Genomic DNA, 21,858 nt, shown 5'->3' with positions numbered 1-21,858 from the left:
GTAGGCAAGTTTGTAGGTTGTCTTCTAGACTTACAGTCAGTAGTTAGTGGTGCTCATTTCAGAACAGGGACAATGTCTAATTTACTGGCAAGAATGTAGGTGCTAATTTTGCTTAGAAATGAAAAGAACAAGTGTTTGCCAATTAAATCAAGCAGCTGCTTTCACAGTTAGTGTTACTAATAGCTACCAACAAAACTCTGAGCCATTTCTCTAAATTGTTTAATGAACTGCTTTTAATATGTTGTAAACTATAACCCTGATCCCTTAAAAGTGCTGGGCTGGGGCTTAGTTATTCAACTTTAATTGACCTCTCAGTGGCTTCTCTGCACTTAATATGGTAGGGGAGAACTGGGCTTACACAGTGCACTGAACAGTGATTTACATGGCTATGTAGTTAGACACTTGCCTGCTGGTTATAATTTGTGATTGGCATTCATATTCATGTCTTTTGTGAATTCAACCACTTTTTGCTACTGTGTTCAGGCTATTTTAAGCTAGGTGTTTAAGTTATAAAAGACAGTACTATCCCACTCATTCTCTAACATCCATTGTATTCTAAATTGCTTTCACAGTTGATGAAAGTGACAGACAAAGACAGAAAAATGTAAATGGAATCTACACTTTTCTTGGGTAAGTTACTCAATGCTGCATATCCTGGAGACTCTATAAATCTTTAAAATATCATAATTAAAAAATACTCAAAGGTACACAATGACAAGATACATCACAGGGGATGTCCTTTGGAAGAGAATATAAATTGATTTGAGGCCTTTAGGACAAAATAATATCATTAATACATTAATACATTAAATTATATTGTCAGCTTTCTCCTGATTTAACTTGGAGAATTAAGTGTACTCATAAAGCCAAGAAACGGAAATTTTATTTGTGACAAATATACACCAAATAATGTATATTGTTGTCATAAATATTTTTTTCAGAGTGACAGTGTAACTTCATAGTTTTGTGCATATAAAATTCTTCAGTGGAAAAATTGTGCTACATTTTTCTTTCAATTTCTACTCAAAGAAAGTCTCTTAGACTGTGATACATTGAAATTTCATCAAATAATCATAGTAGATTTCTTTAATAATAATAAGTTCAGTTTGTTATGTGAAACTATTAAGGGTAATTATTTTTCTACTGGTGACAAAGCAATGACTAAAGTTATACAATACTGAAATTAACACTTAATGATGGACATTAGGAGCTGACCTGAACAAGGGGAAGCTCATGAACACCAGTCTGATATCTTGGAAAACAGCATAGTAATGACCCAGACCACCTGAACATGGGTGTTAGTTAGCAGGACTTGGCAGTCTATGGGACCTCTGGTAGTGGATCAGTATTTATCCCTAGTATACCACCTCTCAGCCTAGACACATGGGGGGGGGGTCTAGGGCCTGCTCCAAATGATATGACAGACTTTGAAGATTCCCCCAAGGAAGGCCTCTCCCTGCCCAGGGAGCAGAAAGGGGAAGGGATGGGGGAGGGAGGGGGATAGGAAAGGGAAGGAGGAAGGGAGGGAACCCTTGAACAAATTGGTACAGGAAGCAGCTTCTTGAACATAATTCCAGTAGTACAGACACTGAGATGGACAAATAATAACTGGGACCTTCTGAAACTGAGAAGCTTCTGTAAGACAAAGGGCACAGTTAATGAGACCAAATGGTAGCCCACAGACTGGGAAAAGATCTTCACCAACATCCAAAATAAACAAAGAACTCAAGAAACTAGTCAACAAAATACCAAAAACAACCTATTTAAAAAATGGGGTACAGAATTGAATTGATAACTTTCAATAGAGGAAATCAAAAAGGATGAAAGACACTTCAGAAAGTGCTCAACATCCTTAGGTATCAGGGAAATGAAAATCAAAACAACTTTGAGATACCATCTTACTCCTGCCAAATGGCTAAAATTAGAAACAACAATGACAACTTATTCAGTAAAGGATGTGGAGAAAGGGGAACACTCCTCCACTGCTGGTTGGAGTGCTAACTTGTACAGCCATTTTGAAATACAATATCGCTGTTCCTCAGGAAAATGGGAATCAGTCTACCACAGGAACTGACAATCCCCCTATTAGGCATATACCCAAATGATCCACATCCATGCAACAAAGACATGTGCTCAATTTTGTTCATAGCAACATTATTCATAATAGCAAGAATCTGGAAGCAAACTAGATATCCCTCTACTGAAGATGTGCCACATTTACACAATAGAATACTACTCTGTGGGGGAAAAAAAAAACAAAAAACAATGGAATCTTGAAATTCACAAACAAGTAGATAGAACTTGAAGAAACATTCCTGAATGAGATTACCCAGCCACAAAAAGAGAAACATGGTATGTACTCAGTCATATATGGATTTTAGGTATAAATCCAGAGAAACTAGAATTCAAGGAGGATTCTAAGAGATTCATATAAGGTGCCTCACAGAAGGGGAAAGGGACAAGATTTCCTGAGCATATGGGGAGGGGGGGCAGTGAGTAGATAGGGAAGCACGTAGGACTTGGAAGATTGAGTCTGGGGAGAAACAGGAGAGAGAGAGAGAGAGAGAGAGACAGAGACAGAGACAGAGAGACAGAGAGAGAGAGAGAGAGAGCAAAGAAGAGGGAGCTATTATAGGTTTGAAGAGAAAACTGAACCTAGAGAAATGTTCAGAGACCTACAAGACTGACCTCAACTTAAAATTTGAGCAACAGTGGAAAGCCTACCATAAATGCCTATCCCTGATAATGAGATCGATGACTAACTTATCCACCATTATAAAGTCCTCATGTAGTAGCTGATGGAAACAGATGCAAACACCCACAACTAAACACTGAGCTGAACTGAATCCAGATGCAGAGAGGGAGGACAAGATCAGGCTGCAGAAACATATAGAGACAGCTGACCTGAACAAGGAGGAGCTAATGGGCAGCAAAACTGATAGCTGGGAATTCAGCATTGGACTGACTCAGACCCCCTGAACATGGGTCTCAGCTAGAAGGCCTGGGCAGTCTAAGGGACCTTGGACAGTGAAACCAGGATATATCCTTGGTGGACAAAGGGACGCTGGGAGCACATCCCCCATGGAGTGATACTCCCTTAACCTAGAGACAGAAGAGAAGGCCGAGTCCCAACTCCAAATGACTTGACAGATTTAAATGACCCCTCCTGAAAGGCATCACTCTACATGTGGAGGGGGTGGAAAGGGAGGGGATTGTGGATGGGTGTAGTGAGATAGTCCTTCTGTGGCACTGACCACGCCCATTTGGGGGTGGAGCCATGGGATGAAGTGAGCTGGGGAAGGAGGTCGGAGGGAGAGCCTGGAAAAGCTCTTGCTGGCATGACTCAGACAGGAGAGCATCGGGTTGTTGTAAGTTATTTCTCCCTGAATAAACATCTGTTCGGCCTATTTGCTTATCCTGATCCTTATTTAACCGCGATATCTGGTGTCAGAAGGGTTGGGTACAGAAGGTGATGCTTACACTCGGGTTTATCTTTTAGACAGTAATAAGGAATGGTTGGGAAAGGTATGGTTTAGATGGGATATAGGTAGATTAGCCTATTTTCTTGTGAATTTGAGTAAGAATGAGATAGTATTTTACAGCTTACATTGTTATGTATTCTTATATGTGGTAAGCTATGTAAAATTAAGTTTATATTTTGTTATATTGTGTTAAATCTTTCCACTTATGATGTTTTATGCACATTATTTTTACCATGTTCTATGTATGTATACTTTTCTTGTATTCAAGACATTTGTATATTGATAACAATTTGGGATATTTATCATACTGCTCTTTATAGTTCTACCTCTTGTCTTGACATTTCTACTCTACCTCTATTTTAGGGATATATATATATATATATATATATATATATATATATATATATAGTTTAAGTATTTGTTCCTGCTTTACTCAGGGAAGTTTTAATCAGTTTTTAGCTAAGTTTCTGAGTATTACAGATTATCTTCACGCATGTTTCCTGTACCTATGATATTAGTCAGATATAGATGCTTAATCTTCAATCACTTCATAGACATGCAGAACATGCATTTAAATGTTTTAATATTAGTATTCCATTGACATGAGACACTGTTGCTCCTGACAGCACCGTGCACTTTCCCGAAAATATGTTGGACACTGTTGGTGTTCCTGCTGGAGTTCACTCTCGCCTCAGCTAATTGCTTGTTGGGCAAAGAATTGCCCCCACCTTGACCACTGATTTGGACATGCAGTCTTATGTGCTTACAGGAGACAAATATAAAAGACTGCTTGACCTTGCCAAGTCAGGGTAAGACAGCCATTCTACCTCCCTGCTGTTGTGGTCTGTCAAGTTCTCTTGGCCTTAGCCAAAACTGGGTGTACCAACGTTGCTATGAGACCTAGGGTGACTGTCCAGGTGGCTTGCTGTTTCTGTCCTTGCTACACCTTTTGGAAGTTGTCCATCCGCACTTCCTGTCTACTCTAGTATTGTTATTTTCCTTCTCAGGTCTTGATGAGGTTAAAGATTAAACTGTCACAACTATTATTCTCTCTTTCTAGTTAGATATATTAGGTACTAGACTTATGTTTTCCAGCTTAGGACAACTCTATTGTAACTCCATTATGCCTTCACCCTAGGACTAGATATGTAGGACATTTTGTTCTTGATTTTCCTTTTCTTAGAGCACACGTGTTATTCACTGTTTTGTATATAGTTTTGTATTAAGCCTAAATCTTTTCTTTATACTAAAAGGAAAATTGTAGTGAGATAGTCCTTCTGTGGCACTGACCACGCCCATTTGGGGGTGGAGCCATGGGCGGAAGTGAGCTGGGGAAGGAGGTCGGAGTGAGAGCCTGAAAAATCTCTTGCTGGCATGACTCGGACAGGAGAGCATCCGGTTGAATTTCCTGGTGTTCATCTGTCTAGGTTGTAAGTTATTTCTCCCTGAATAAACATCTATTCGGCCTATTTGTTTATCCTGATCCTGATTTAACCATGATAGATGGTTGAGAGGGTGGGAGAGAGGGTAGAGGGACGGAGTGAGAACTGGGATCAATATATAAAATTTAAAAAAAAGAAATAAAATGAGAATCAATAAAGATGTCAACAGAAAGATAAAAAAGAAGTATATTCACAAAGATAAGTAGTTTTTTTCTGAAATGTATACATTCGTTTGATTTTCCTAAAGAAAAGCTACAACATGAATGATCTTTCTTTGCAACCTCTCTTTGAGAGTCCCAAGACATAATTGTGAGCCATAAAGATATGGCTCAGAGGTTAAGAGCATTGATAGCCCCTACAAAGAACTAGGGTTTATTACCAGTACCACATGTTTGCAAACAGCTGATTGTGACTCCAGTACAATGGGATTTGACAAATTTTTCTTGCCTCTTCAGACACTACTCACAGGAGCTTCAGAGACATATATTCAGGAAAATTCTTATACATGTAAAATATGTATAAATAGAATAAAAGTCATATATTTCTGTACACTACCTGGCTCATTGCAGTGTCTAGACAAATACACTGAAGCAAGTTTGTCACACTTGAAGATGTTCAATTAAATTGCGTTTGTGCAAAGAGCACACTCAGTGTGACATGTATCTGCAAAACATCTGAAAACTCTCATATTTCAACACTTGGCAAGTGATAGCTCTTATTAATTTCCTAACCAGCTTTTAAAAACTATTATATATATCTTTTACTCTCTTAAGAGAATACTAACTTTCTTGAATGTTTTCTTTTATGTTCATATCGAAATTTTAGAATATTTAGAGGATTTGAATTGTGATATGTTCTTGGGTTCCTAGGAGAGTCCTTAATAATGAAACTAATATAGTTCTTGTAAATACTGGAATTTCTCAAGTCATGAAGCAAATGAAGCAACTCTATAATATATGTGTTGACAGTTTCATTAGTCTCACAGTATAGTATCACAATGAATCACTGAACTGGAAATGTCTAATACCCTCTTCTGTTTGCTGTCAGTGGACAGTATTCTCTGTGCCTACATGTCCAGATACTATCAACAAGTCACCAAGTAGATATTGTCTAATGGCTTCAGTAATGCCTTGTTGTCACATCAATAACGATACAAAAGAAGGATGTGGGTAAGGTAGTACACAAACAGACCCTAGATTACTCTCATCATCCCTATCACTTGTGCTAATGGCTTTGCTTTACTCTCTGCCTAGAGAACCAACAGAAATTGTTACTTGCTTTTTGCGAAATGACAGAATTGCAATTAGGGCTGTTTGTGCCATGAGTACAAAGAATATCTTGATGTACTATTACTATCTACATGTCTTTAGAAAGCCAAAGGCCATATAAAGAAGGTCTACATGGGGAAAACTGAGGGTGAATTTCTGCTAATATCTTCCTTTTTCCACATTGTGAGCTGGAAAAGAGGTCCTTCCAAAGCCCGAAGAGATGACTCAGTGTATAAAGCTTAAATACTCAGAACCCACATAAAAAGAATATATATATATATATATATATATATATATATATATTGCGGTAAATAAGGATCAGGATAAACAAATAGGCCGAATAGATGTTTATTCAGGGAGAAATAACTTACAACCTAGACAGATGAACACCAGGAAATTCAACCCGATCCTCTGATATTGCAGTAAATAAGGATCAGGATAAACAAATAGGCCGAATAGATGTTTATTCAGGGAGAAATAACTTACAACCTAGACAGATGAACACCAGGAAATTCAACCCGATCCTCTCCTGTCCGAGTCACGCCAGAAAGAGAGAGCGCCTTCCTGGCCCCCTCCGACCTCCTTCCTCAGGTCACCTCCGCCCATCGCTCCACCCCCCCAATGGGCGTGGTCAGTGCTACAGAAGGACTACCTCACTACATATATATATATATATATATATATATATATATATATTAAAGCATGCCTATAATAATTGTGTTCCTGTGGCAAGATGGGGCCTAAAGGAAGGAGAATCCCAAAAGCTCATGGGCAGTCTAGATGATGTAAGTGGTGGCCAAAAGTTAGTGTCTCTGGCTCATACAAGATGAAAAATTTGGATTAATATTTTAATATCTTCAACTACTTCACTTGTCCCATGGCAGATTTCTACACACACACACGCACACACACACACACAAACACACACACACACACACAGAGAGAGAGAGAGAGAGAGAATAGGGGAGACAGACAAAAGAGAAACAACTTCTGCATTTGACTTTCAAATGAGTTCAGCATTCTAGTGACATCTTGCTTACAGCTTTATGAGATCCAGAAAATATACTCAGCTATTCTATTGTAAGACTCTTGACCCATAAAAGTTGTAGTTAATGCACAGTGTATTAAAGCATCAGGTACAGATATCATTGCTATGATCCTGTATAGCTAGGGTAGTCAGTTGAAAAATGAGCATATCATCAATTGTAAAACAGAGCTTTGTTTCTGCAATCATTGTTGCAAAACCAACTACTTCAAATTTAGTCTTTTGAAGCCAGTATAATTTCCTTTATCTCATGTCCTGAGTCAGATATTGTGACAAATCCCAGCTGCTCTGTCTTGGCAGTTTCCACAGCACCCAGTTCATGGTGATTTGTTCTGAATGGTCCATCAATGTTCAGTTACATACTAGGTATGCCATGGTGTCCTTTCACATTCTAGGTGCCTGTGTGGAAGACTTAGATCAGGGGTTCCACCTCTATCAATATTGTCCCTGCTATTCCCAGAAGATTACTACCTTGTTAAAGATTCCACAGGCCATAAGTATAAGCTAAGGCAAGGAGATGGCTCAGAATGTGAAGGGCTTGCTGAAAATATGTGTGGACATGAGTAATCTAGAACACACATAGAAGTCAGGTATGGTGGCAAATGTCTATAACTTCAGTTCTTCTGCATTTTTAGAGAACACATGAAGAAAAATATCTAGAAGGAGGAGGAAGAGAGGGAGGTGGAGGATAAAGAAAAGGACTAAAAGAAATAAGGAAGGAAAGGAAAGGAAATGATGGAAGGAAGGAAGGAAGGAAGGAAGGAAAGGAGGAATAGAAAAGATGAAACCTTAGGAAAGACTACACTTTGCCTCAAAGTATGGCCTTGTGTTTATGACAGAACTTTTGACTAGGTTTATGTAAGAACATGAGATGCACAAGAACCGTTGTCCTTGCTAATACTGTCACTGGTTTTACTGAAGACAGTTGACTATATCAAGTGATTTTTCTCACTGTGACTCTTCAAAGTTCAGAAGACTCATTTTCCTTTCCTTGTGTCACCACATTTATTGTATGACTTTCCAAAATAGAAGGACCAATACATAACACAATATATACATCTGCCATTAGTTTATCTCCTCAAATTTGCAGATGTACCCAACTATGTACCCCAGTAATACTTACAATTTAGCAGTATGTTCTTCTCAATGCAAGTTAAGTAAATCTATGAAAGTTCCAACTACTCTTTCCCTCACCATGTCCCAGACTTGGGAGGTAGTAGCGGGTGTAAACTATATCCTTTGCCCCTCATAGAAAGTGTGGTGATACCTTGCTTGAACTAATAAACCTTGTTTGGCGATCAGAGAATGGAGCTTGCTCCTTTGGGCTGAAGGGCAGTGGTACCAGTAAGAGAAGAAACTCCAGCTACAGAAAAGCAAGAGTACTATAGGGGAATCTAGGCATCCTGGAACAAGTAATGATTTATATGTTTGTAATTATTCATGTTTTAGAGACACTCACTATATAAATCAATTTGTTCTCAAATTTTCATTCTAATTTCTTGTACTTCCAGATTGATGTGATTTGAAGAGAAACCCCCCCTACCCAAAAGTATATTTCCACTGTTGTTCAGCCTAAATGAAAACCTCTCAGCAAAGCATCTAGAACTTTACTTACTATCCTAACAAATTTTTATAACCACTGATAATTTTAATGCATTTCTAACTCTATCCCAAAACCGAAGACCTTGAAAACAACGGGATGAATAGAACCAGTGGTTTGTGTATTTTGTTTTGTTTTGGTTTGGTTTGGTTTGGTTGTTTTGTTTTTAAGAATTGTAAATTTGATATACTTTTTAAGGATGGGGAGTTATACAATGTCATCTTAGCAAAGAACAACTTCTTTCTTGATAGAATTAGTATACAGAATTATATTATTTATATTTGTATTTTATATTAACATTCAGTGCTTTCCAAGTAACTACACTTTAATTTTCATAGCTTCATTCACCAAAATAAAACTATTTATGATAAAGCTCTTAAATAGTGTAATAAAAATGGGCATTTACTTTGGAAATACTAATTATGATTTTCATAGACTGATATATGTAGTTTTTATTGTCCTGACAATACTTCATTAAATATGTACATACTTACAACATTCTAAAACATCATATAAATAAAGCAAAGAATTCATTGGATTTCATTTGACCATGATGTGGATTAGAGTAATATAGGGATACTGTAAAAACTCCTATTTGCTCCATTTTTTTCAGCTCTTTCAGTTAAGTATTTAGCTAGCAGGATTGCTTATTGTTCCAAATATCTATTATATAGAATTTTACTTTTAATTTATACATTTTATGAAGCATAAATTTATAGATATTTCATCCCATCTGTTTTACTGTTTCTCTTGAATTTTGGGGAAACCAAATGGATTTTTATTTTCTGCAGTGATTAGAATATCTAGGAAATATTTTAGCCAGGGGCAACAAGACTTAAAACAGAATAATATTAATTGACAAGTAATTGAATATGCCTTTTATTTGAATTTTAAGTGCTGTATTTTATTTCTTAGTTGTAATACTACTCCACCTGTTGTTCTGATACTAAATATAACCCTGTAAGATTATTTATTGATTTAACACAGGCAGTTCTTCTGCCTCAGATAAGTAAGGTAGATAGAATGGTCTCTGAATGTTGTTGAGACATTCTAAGACAATCACAATTTCTTTTGATATAGAAAGTAAGTATAGGATTTAAGCATAAGGAAACTGATAGTTTAGAGACAATAGGTACTGGGTCTGTTGAATAGTGGGAAGAGGAAAAATTCTACTCAGTGTTCTAAATTTCTTGACATCTTGGACAGAATATAGCTAAAGAGTTCACATCATGGAGAGAAAATGGGAGATGGCTTTTAAGGCATATCCTAGTCATCTTTGATTTCTTCTCATGCAATCTGTATTTTGTGTCGGTTTTGTGGCTTTCTAGGAAAGCCACCTGATGTCTTGTTCCAGATATAGAGTTCAATGTACTTCCTGATTTGCATTCCTCAATGAACATAGAATAGAGAAAAAAATATCAAATGGACTTGTAATCATAAGTTTAGCACGATATCAAAGTCTATCTCTTATTGGTAGTTCATTTAAGTAATCCAGGAATCACTTGAGCATGATTAATGGTTACATGATCTTTTACTGTTATTTTCAACAAAATATATTTTGACAAGATTAAATTCAGAGCTTTTAATGTTGTCCTTGATGCATTTATATAATGCAACACCATAGAAGTTGATATTTAAAGTATCACTTTATGTTTCATTTCAATTTTCCAATAATTGTACATTTTACCTTAAAATAAATGTAATATTTTATATAGTTAAAAGTTTTTTTTTTTTTTTTTTTTTTTTTTTTTTGATTTAGCCACCCCCAGGCCTGGCCTTGAGCCTCTACTGCCTCCCACCACTTCCAGCTTCCAGCTTCCAGCCTCCTGCCTCCTGACCGTGGATCCCCACAAAGTAAGAGCTTAGGCCTTTGTGAAGATGTGTAAGCAGGATCTGTGCGTTCTGCCCACAGGTGGGTGGAGAGCATGGGGGAGGCGTGTAAAGTACCATCTGCTACTCATAAAGCCAAGCCAGGAGACAATGTCAAGGAAGAAAAATGAAATAATAAGACAGAGGAAAACATAAAGATGGATGAGCCATCTAGACATTGACAATGACTGTGTAATTGAGCCAGACACTGTTGCCCCTCAAGAAATGGGAGATGAAAATGCAGAGATAACTGTGGCGATGATGGATCAAGCAAATGAAAAGAAAGGGGCTGCCACTGAAGCCCTTAATGAATAGTGAGCTGCAGAAAGCCATTGACTTCTTCCATCAAGCTAAATCCTCATTTGGCTATTCTGTATGCCGTTAGAGCCAGTGATTTCGTCAAATTACAGAAATCAAATGCTGCCATTGGAGACTGTGACAGAGCCATTGAAATAAATCCTGATTCTGATCAGCCATACAAGTAGTGAGGGAAAGCACACAGACTCCTGGGTCACTGGGAAGAAGCTTCTGATGACCTCGCCCTTGCCTGTAAACTGAATTATGATGAGCACGCCAGTGCAGTGCTGAGAGAAGTTCAGCCTCGGGCAAAAAAAAAAAAAAAAAAAAAAGCTGAACATCAGAGAAAATATGAATGCAAACGTGAAGAGCAGAGATAAAAGAAAGAGTATAAAGGGTAAAGAAGGCTCTAGAGGAGCATGAGAGAGCCCAAAGGGAAGAAGTCAGGAGACAGTCTGAAGCTCAGTATGGCTCTTTTCCACGTGGTTTTCCTGGAGGAGTGCATGGTAATTTTCCTGGAGGAGTGCCTGGTGTGGGAAGAGGCAAGCCTGGAATGGCAGGGATGCCTGGATTCAATGAAATCCTCAGTGACCCAGAGGTTCTTGTGGTCATGCAGGATCCAGAAGTCATGTTGGCTTTCCAGGATATAGCCCAGATCCCAGCAAATACGTCAAATGTCAGAGCAACCCAAAAGTTATGAAACCCATCAGTAAATTGTCACTCAAGTTTGGAGGTCAAGCATAATGTCATAACAATGCTGAATGAGGAGCAGCTTAGCTCACTTACTGGATGTTCCAATAGTACAAACCAGGTTACCTCTGACCTCATCTGGAGAGCTGGGGTGCTTCAGAGATTATCCCTTACTTTCTTCATCAAATGCGACTGAAGTGTTATACAGAGGTTTGCCATTAGGGTCTTCATTCAGATAATGTTTTCCTATTAGGAATTACAAACTTTAAAAACTTTTTCAATCTTCAACATATTTTTTAAAAATTTAGGGAGTGTTAATATCTACAATTTTCTTTACTAACATTCTTGTGTTTTTCGTTTGAAATACTGGGCAAGGAAGCTGAATATGGTTGACTTACTGCTCTCATGAATGGAAATAAAGATTTGTTAGTGTAAAGCAAATAAAACCCATTTAAGTTAATTTAGTTGGACATATGGTTACCGAAGCATCTTGATTTGTCCTTTTCTAGTGTGTTATTTCAAAACGATCTATTTCAGTGAATCTCATAGAACCACCAGTATTCGGATCTGACCTGAGTGTGACTGAAGTGTTGGACAGACCAGCAAGTCCTAGGTTTTGTTTGACCTTGTGTAAGCTGCATTTAAATCTTACACTGTGCTGCAGGGGCGATTTTAATTTTCATTATTTTTTAAGTGTTACAATGGACTTACAATAGTTAGTTCTGCATTGTCCACTGAAGTAAATGTTCCATGTCATTCCCATATAGAGGAAAAAATGCGTTCTTTGTTTGTCAAAAATTACCTTTCCTATTAGAAATACTTGTATGCTTGTCTTCCTCTTAATTTTCTTGAACAAAATATATTGATTATTCACTAACAGCTTTACTTCTCTCACTCACAAAATAATTGTGGAAGCATATTTACTGCTAGTTTAATTTCATATACAGCACATAGGGTAATTTTATGGCCATACCCGTAACGTCTGTGGTATTTTACTTGGCCATGGGGTTGCTTGTTTAAATATTAAACTTTTACACTTGTGAATTCCTATCATATCAGAAGTCATTGGAAAGAAGGATTCCTTTTTTTTTTAGGTTGCTTATGAAATTGAGAAACAATTGTGATTTTAGAGTTCATGTTGAAGTATATATCTTTGTATTTTGAAGAGTTTAATTTTTTACATATGATAAAAGATTCATTTGTCCTATTTAGCTCTTAAATACTTCAGATGTATATAATGCCTGCTTTCTCTTCTGCTACAAGGATAAAGAAAACGATAAATCCAGAGAGAATATATAAATTAACACATATCTGAAATCATATGTTCATGCAGGTTTTAACTACTTCATAAAGCAGATGCTGATATATCTTGTTACATGTAAAAGATATATTTGTTACATGTAAGAAAAAGCTGTATTTGAACAAAGCATGCATTTAAAGTCTTTGACAAATATCACATATTAGTAAATTTGAGCTTTGCATGGTGGAAAAAAAAATTTTATTTCTACCTTTTAATTCAGATATATTTTTAAATGTTTAAATATATATATATATTCTACCTTTTATATAATATATATATATATATATATATATATATACAATATTTGATTTTATGTTCCAAACTTCATCTGTGTAGATTTATGGAAATGATGAGTGCATTGGTTAATCAGATTAGTGTTCAGAAAGCAACTGCTTGTGTATCAGCTTGGTATTTGGCTACATTGACAGTGGAATTCTAGAATAATAGAAGCTAACCTGTTGTCAATATTGAAATAAATGTTGTGAAATGTTAATATTTGAAACAGCTGAACTCATTCTAAGCTTTGATATTAAAAGGCTGTATAACTGAACCAAGTAGAGACTATGTTCATTTGGCATCTACTTTTTCTAGGCAGTGACATCATAGTTCAGATTCAGGTATGCAAGGTCCTTGAATCTTCTAGTATCTTTAGGTCTGTAAGTTAGGATTGTAAAGGTCTTTTACTCCCTTGATTAGACTTCTTCCAGGGGAGTTTTAAAAGCTACTATCAATAAGATTATATTACCTGAACTGTCTCTTAAGAGCTTCCCTATTGCTACATTTGGGGTCTGCCTGGTATGTTAATACTAGCACTCAGAATCACAAACATTTCTTGTGAGACATCTTTTTTTATTTAAAAATAAAAAACTTTATTATGATTAGTTAATTATACGTCTTGTGTTATTAGCTGTGGGTTCGGTAAAACAGATCAAACTTCTTATGTGAAGTTCAGATTACAAAAGATCTTATACATCAACAGACACTTACTTCCATACCTGATGTTTGGTTCTTTTTGTTTTTTTAATTTATTTTATATAAAAAAAGTCCATTAAAATGAAAACAAACATTTATAGACAATATTTGGGAATTTGGGCCTTGTTCTTTCCAAACTACTTCCTGCTGGTAAGGGGCGCTGTCATGGGGGATTCGAAGAAGATTCAGAAATCCTGGCTGTACTCTGTAAGGCTGCTTTGTCCAGCTGTTTTGAATGTAGGATCACCTTGTACTCTGTTTCAGGCGGTCTGACTTCATCAAACCACATTAGTCTGGAAGGAATCCACAGCTTTTCCTTTTCTGTGGAAACAAAAATACAAATCATTTTCCCCAGTAACTTGTCCTTCAACTTAAATTTTGAAGTCAAAGCATTTTTTTTAATTTATTATTTTACATGTGGATCCCAGTTCCCTCTCCCTCCTTCCCTCCTTCCCTTCCTCCCTCCTTTCCTCCCTTTTACCCTCTCTGCCCTCTTACATGCACTCTAACCACCCTCCCCTCCCATCCCCCCACCCCAATTCCATATGTAGGGGAATGCCATCTAGTTGGGGTCATGTAGATCTGACAGGTCATATGAAGTAGGGACTAGGGCTTCTCTCCTGTCTCTAGATTAAGGTAGTTATCCCTCCATGGAGGATGTGTTTACAAAGTCCTTTTGTGCACCAGGGATACATCCTGGCTCCAATGTCTGAGGTCCCTTAGACTGCTCAGTTCTGGCTTAGACCCATATTCAGGGGGGTCTGAGTCAGTCCCATGCTTGCTTCCCAGCTATCAGTCTAGTGGCCATTAGCTCCTCCTTGTTCAGGTAAGCTGTCTCTATGTGTTTCTGCCGCATAGTCTTGTCCTCTCCATCTGCATCTGGGTTCTAGTTCGACTCAGTGTTTATATATGGGTGTTTGATCCTGTTTCCAACAGGCATTAGTTGAGGGCTCCATGGATAAGATAAGTTAGTTGTTGATCTCACTCTCCGGGAAGGGCATTTATGATAGCCTTTCCACAGAAGCTCAAATTGTTAGTTGGGATCAGTCTTGTCTAGACCTTTCTTTGTGTTCAATTTTATCTTCAAACCAATATTGGCTCCCTCTTTTATGTTCTCTCCTCTCTCTCTCTCTCTCTCTCTCTCTCTCTCTCTCTCTCTCTCTCTCTCTCTCTCTCTGTGTGTGTGTGTGTGTGTGTGTCTGTCTCTCTCTCTCTTTCATGTCTTCTATTCTTAGCCATGCTCAATCTTCCTGGTGTGAGACATCTTTTATTGTATCTCTAAGCATATGAAAGGTTGTACTTTCCTTTTTAAATATATATATGTATACATTTAAATAACATTTAAAACATGCAATACACTCTCTCTCTCACACACACACACACACACCCCACACACATATGCTTCTTTTAAGTCTGTGAGTAAAAATGTGCACTATGTGTATGTGGCATCCATGAAGGTTAATTAGATTCATTGGAACTAGAATTATACCTTTTTGTGAGCTGCTCTGTGGTGCCAGGAGTTGGTATTAAGTCTTTTGGAATGGCAGTTAGTGCTTTATTTTGCTGAGCCATCGCTCTACCCTCCTCATTTTTGCCCTAAGTTGTTATTATGACTTTGGTAATGATACTGTGTCCATTCATGTGTGTCTTATTAAATTTCTTCTTGTTTGTATAGATTTAGTTGCTTCCCTTGCCATTGATTTCTTCATTAAATTCATTATGGTATAATATATAGGATGGTTTCTAGTATTTTATGTGTGTAAGACTTATTTTATATCCTAAAATAAATGTGATTTACTTAAGAAAAAATGTCTATGAGCACCTGTACACTGCAGGTGTTAGGTGAAATTCTTCTAAAACAATTTGTTCAATGATATAGATTAACTCTTCTTTCCATATTGACTTTTTGTCTGGATTGCACATCTATTAATGAGAATTGGGTATTGGAGTCACCCACCATTATAGTATTATGATATATCTGTCCAGTTATATCTATTCATATTTGTCTTATGATATTGGGAATAGGAATGGAGTGACTATATATAACATTATTATGATTTCTGGTTGGGTCACCCAATCTTAATTTGTAGTAGATCATTTCTTTTCTGGATAATTTTTCATGAATAACTTTAGCTATTAGAATAGTTATGCTTGCATGTTTTTTTTTTTTTTTGGATTCCATTTATTTGGTGAATTGACTTTTATCATTTCAGTCTCTATTTGTGATTGTCCCTTGAAGTGACAAGTTTTGTGGCTATAAGTGGTAGTTTGAGGTTTTTTTTTTTTTAATCCTGTTAGCTACTTTACATCTTTTAAGTAGATTTAAGGATCACATACAATTAGGTCAATTATTGGAAGAGGTTCATTAATTTCTCTAGCTTTGTTATTGTTTGCATTGATTGGCTGATTGCTATTATCATCCCTTTTCTTCCCATTAATATTTTCATGTTTTGCTGTGTGGGATCTAACATAAAATTTTTAGTTCTCCTTTTTTTTTCATAGTTTCCTGTCATGAAATTTATTACTTCCTATGCTTCCTTAATTGAACCTCTTACTCTTTAACTTCCATGCTTAGGATTCCTTAAGTAGTTTCTTAATTGTTTGTTTGGGGACTTGCCTTTCTTTAGTATTTAGGTAAGATTTTAAATATTTAAAATCTTACTGTTGTCAAAGATAGCTTTGGTGGGCATAGCACTCCTGTTTGGCAGTTTTTACCTTCAGGACTCCAAATTTATCATCCCATGAATTCTGTTTCTCATGATTGTTCTCAAGAAGTTGATGTCACACTGATGTGTTTGTATTATAGTAAGTGTTATTGGCATAGTCATGATAATTAGGAAGGGTCGTAGGTATTATATCTATTTGGGATACTAAACACATATTAATCTATTTCTGTAGATTTTATGCTATAATTTTATTGAGAAACTTTTCCCCTTAGTTTATTATGTAATACTTACCTTTACCGCAGGAGTGTTAGATTCCAGTATTATGAAAGTATGCCAGAGTTATCAGATGTGATATCTATGCTTATTTATGCATTTGTGTTTGTGATTGTGTGTTTCATTTTTTACATTCTTGGTATCTGAACATAATATATTCTTGTCTTTGTCCATCATCATTGACATACTTTTTCATGTTTGATCTAGTTAGTGATGTTTTCCACTATGTCTATTAATTTGATTCAATGAATTTATCATTTTTGTCTTTTCATTCTTTCAAAACTCAGTTTCCTTGATCACCTCCTAACTCAGTATCTTGTTGTTCTTGTATGCATTGCTGTTTTTCTCTTCAGGTCCTTATCTGATGGTCTTGAAGGGTTTAGGAATTAATTTGCATGTTTGTTGAACTAACTTATCACTTTTACATGTAAACATTTGACTTCTGTATTGAACCCTTTACCTATTTCAGAATCTTTTATTTTTTTTATTGAAGAGTTATTATCTTTTGGAGGAGTCAAATTGCCTTGTTGTTTTCATGTTTCTTGTGTTTTTGTCACCATGTGCACGTATGTTGGATCCTCAAATTTTATCTTTAGTAGCTCATTGAATAGCTTGAGGGCTAAATCCACAGTACCACTAATAAAGGAGAAAATAATTTGCTTAACAACAAGAACAACAAACTAAACAAGATTTATAAATACTCTAAAAATCAAATAATTCCAAAAAATGTACCAGCATTTATTATACACAATAAATTACAAAACTCATAGGGAGTATACCATGAAATTATGGAACTGTTTAGATACAATATATAAAGATACAATTTCAAAAGGAGCAAATGAAAGGAACATGCTTAAATGAAAAAGGGGAGGCAGAAAAGTATGGAAGACTCTTTGACAAAGAAAATGAAAAAGCAAGAATGTTGTTTTGTTTTTCAAAAGAAAAAAAAAATCTTTGCTCTCTTAGATGGCCAAAGCTTGACTCCTAACACCCATGTGTCAGCTCACAACCATCTATGACTGGAATTTCTTATGCTCTGATACTGTTTTTGGTCTTTATTATTTGGTACTCTAATTGGATTGGTTTCAGGGGTAGACCAAAGATGGCTTGTGGCTAGCAGCTTCCCCTTCTGCTACAAAAGCCTCTGACGGCCACACTGAGCACTGCAGTTTAGGGAGCAGTTATAGACTTCAGTTCAAAAGCAGCCCACAATTAGAACACCATTAGGTGGCTAATAATATATCTCGGTATGTATCCCAGCTATTTGAAGATTTATGAAAACAATCACATTATGGAAATGTCTGGAGGAAGGCACATCCCCACACAGTCAAATCCTGGTACAAGGATGCAATTGGGGATGCCACATTGTCTTTCAGTGATTCACAGTTCTCAAGAGTAAGACAGGGTTATAGATATCTTGGAGGCTGCTCCTAACACTGACACTAAGGCTCAGGACTGTCTTGCTACCAAGTTATTTTCCAGTAATAAGGTCAGGACATATACACTAAAGATAAGGGCTAGCTCATTACTAGGTGTCAATTTGGCCACATGTGAAATTAACTACAACTCAAGAAGCAAGGTACTTTATTGAATCATTTGAGATGAAAAGATCCCTTCTAAATTTATATATTTTAAGGTGGGAAGATCCACCTTAAACGTGGATCCCACTTTCTGGAATATGAAAGTGTTTCTTCTTTGCTTGCTTGCCCTCACTCTTGCTGGTAAATTCATTCCTTCACTGGTATTGCATCCTACCTCTTCAGGCTATAGCAACTCAGATCAATTCTAGAGAACCCGAAGTAACACAATGACTTACCAGCATGCAACTCTCCAGTTACATGATTATCTCAGTTGTGGAAGGTGAACTTCAAAATTGTTGTTTTTTTGATTGTTCTCTTTTCCAAGGTACTTGTTTTAAACAGAACATTCTCTTTAAAGATCCTGCCTGACCACAGACAACTTCATAAAAAGGAGAATGGAATGGAATTTTATTACTGCTGGCCTACCCTGAGAGGAGTTATAATCTCAGTCAAACCTGTAACTGAATTTGAGGATTTCGATACCTGAGGGCCTGTCTTGTGGTTAGGATTGCTGTTTGTTTCTCCACTGACATGTGGCTTAGGTTTATGGTGAGGGTTCCCTTCCCTCCTCCAGTAAGGGGCTGCATTGCACCTAGAGTGCTGCTTATTAACTCTGCTGAAGCTTATTTTTTCTCTGCCCTTCCAGATCCCTCTTTGCTGCTTTTGTAAACTTATGGTTATCTTCTCTACCTTGGCGTGGAATTGAGACTATTCTTTCCCATCCTGACCCTCCTCCTTTCCCAGATTTGCCTTCTTGTGTTCATTATTCAATTCAGTAGGGATTTATTTTTTGACACACTATGACTCCTATATAATAATCATATTAAAACTGGATTTAAATAAGGATTATCCTATGGGATTGTTATTGAAAGTCATTTAGAAGTATATTCTATTCAGATATAACTGGGGATTTAACTTACCCTTATTAATAAGTGATGGCAAATTTCCCTCACTTTTTGGCAAGTTAAATGACAGTGAAATTATGTGAATTAATATATGTAATGCTTTTGGTTCATTACATTTGAGCATTTTCAATATTAAGTACTCCATGATGTAGTTTTTCCATATATTACTTTATCTGTGAGCTTTATAAACTGTGTTTAATGTTAAAGCAGGGAGAAAATATATTAATCTTTTATAATATTATTAGATATCCAGTAAATGAATTAAGTTATCATTTTCTTTAGTGTATTTTGTACCCCAAACTAAGTAAGTTAAAAGAACAGAAAACAACTTGCATTCTCATTGTCCTGCAGTCTGAGGAACCTGTACCTGGCCAAGAAGGCTTTTCTCATTGGATGCAGGCCATCTCAATACGTTTTTGAGAACTTCAAGGATAATGAAAGGGCTCAGTGGTTAAAGGATGAATGGTATAGTGCATATCTAAAGCTCCAATCCTGCAGAAATTGATTCTTGTAGATCCCAGTGCCTTGTTGGTTGCCTGCCTATCTGAAAAACTGTTGAGCCCTGATTCATGAAATATGGTGGAGAGTAACATACGTAGGTAGACACATGACAATAGCCTCTGGCCATTACATGTGCATACGTGTTAAACCAAATGAACTTACCTTTATCCCTTATCTATGCAAGTACTAAATAAAAATAACAATCTACCCCACCAATACTGAATCCACACCATGGTAATAATAACCTATTTATGAAAGTGGAACTCTTCCATTCTATTCAGCATTTTAAGATGCTACATTTCAATATAATTAAACTATAAAATTTTAAATATTTATATTTTATTTTTAAAACAATCTTACTTTACATACCAATCCCACTTCCTTCTGCCTCTCATGTTCCTACTCCACTCAACCTCTCCCTATCATACCTCCAACCCACTCTTCAGGGAGGGTAAGGCATCCCATGATGTATCATCAGTCTGTCATGTGTTCTGGGACAAGATCAAGGCTTCTCCCACCCCCATATCTAGGATGAGCAAGGTAACTCTTCATAAGGAATGGGCTCCAAATAGCCAGTTTTTGTACTAGTGATAAATATTGGTTCCACTGACAGTGGTCACAAAGAGTATCAAACTCCCCAACTGACACCCACATTCAGGGTAATATTTCTCTGATTTCTTTCTCAGCCAGTTTATCATCTATATATAACAGATCCAGGAGAGATCATCAAAATCCGTCAAGTCATTTGGAGTGGGGTCTAGGCCCTCCCTCCTGTCTCTAGGCTAAGGGAGTATCCCTCCATGGGGAATGTGCTCCCAAAATCCTTTTGACCAAAAGGGATACAACCTGGTTCCACTGTCAGAGGTCATTTATACTGCCAAGGCTTTCTAACTGAGACCCACATTCAGGGGCTTGGAGGTTCCTCAAAGAAGGGGAAATGAACAAGATCTCCTGAGCATATTGGGAGTGGGTGTTCAATGAGTGAGGAGGGAGTTAGGAGAAAGAGAAGGTGAGGAGAGGAGAACATTTGGGACCAGGAAGATTGAGTCAGGGGATGAACAGAGGAGAGAAAAGAGAGAGATTATAGTAGAGGGAGCTATTATAGCTTTGAAGTGAAAACTGACTCTAGAGACCTATAAGGATGACCACAATTTCATTTTTTACTTTGATAATTTGCATATTCTCTCATTGCCTTTTGGTCAGTTTGGATAAAGGTTTGTCTATCTTGTTGATCTAGCTCTAAGAACAGACTATTTGTTCCATTAAATCTTTGTATTTTTTTCTTTGTTTATATTTTATTCATTTCAGCCCTCAGTTTAGTTATTTGCTGTATTTCCTGGCATATACTCCTCCTAGGAGTTTCCACCTTCTATTCTAGTGCTTTCATGTGTGCTGTTAAGTCAGTAGTATGGAAGTTCCCTAGTTTCTTTATGTAGCTACTTGGTGCTATGAACTTTCCTTTGTACTGCTTTCAAATTGTCTAATGAATTTTGATATGTTGTATATTCATTTTTGTTGAATTCTAGAAATTATTTCTTTCTTTATTTCCTCCTTGACCAAAGGGTGATTAAATTAAGCATTGTTCAATTTCCGTGAGTTTTTTAGGCTTTGTTCACTTTGTGCTGTTGTTGAATTCTAACTTTAAAGCATGATTTTGTGCTAAGATACAGGGAGTTATTCCATTTATTTTGTATCTGTAGAGTTTTGCTTTGTTGCTAGGTATGTTGTTGATTTTTGAGAAGGTTCCATGAGGTGCTTAGAGGAAGGTATATTCTTTTGTGTCTGAATGGAATGTTCTAGAGGTATCTGTTAAGCACAATTGTGCCATAAGTCCTGTTAGTTCCTTTATTTCTCTGTTAAGTTTCTTTCTGGTAGTCGAGTCCTCTGGTGAGAATGGGATGTTGAATTCCGCACAACTAGTGTGAGAGGTTTTATATGTGTTTTTTTTTAAGTTTTAGTAATGTTTAT

General features: G+C 36.6%; 1 pseudogene; it reads left to right on the top strand.

Annotated features, from left to right (window-relative positions):
* The window catches only part of LOC127216308 (hsc70-interacting protein-like), a 100,983-nt pseudogene extending 89,175 nt beyond the window's left edge, over positions 1-11,808 (top strand).
* Positions 11,809-21,858: the final 10,050 nt, after the last annotated feature.

The sequence above is a fragment of the Phodopus roborovskii genome, unplaced genomic scaffold, assembly GCF_943737965.1.
Source record: "Phodopus roborovskii unplaced genomic scaffold, PHOROB, whole genome shotgun sequence".
Lineage (NCBI taxonomy): Eukaryota > Metazoa > Chordata > Mammalia > Rodentia > Cricetidae > Phodopus > Phodopus roborovskii.
Note: the sequence above shows the minus strand (reverse complement) of the source record. Positions and strands in the feature narration are given on the sequence as shown.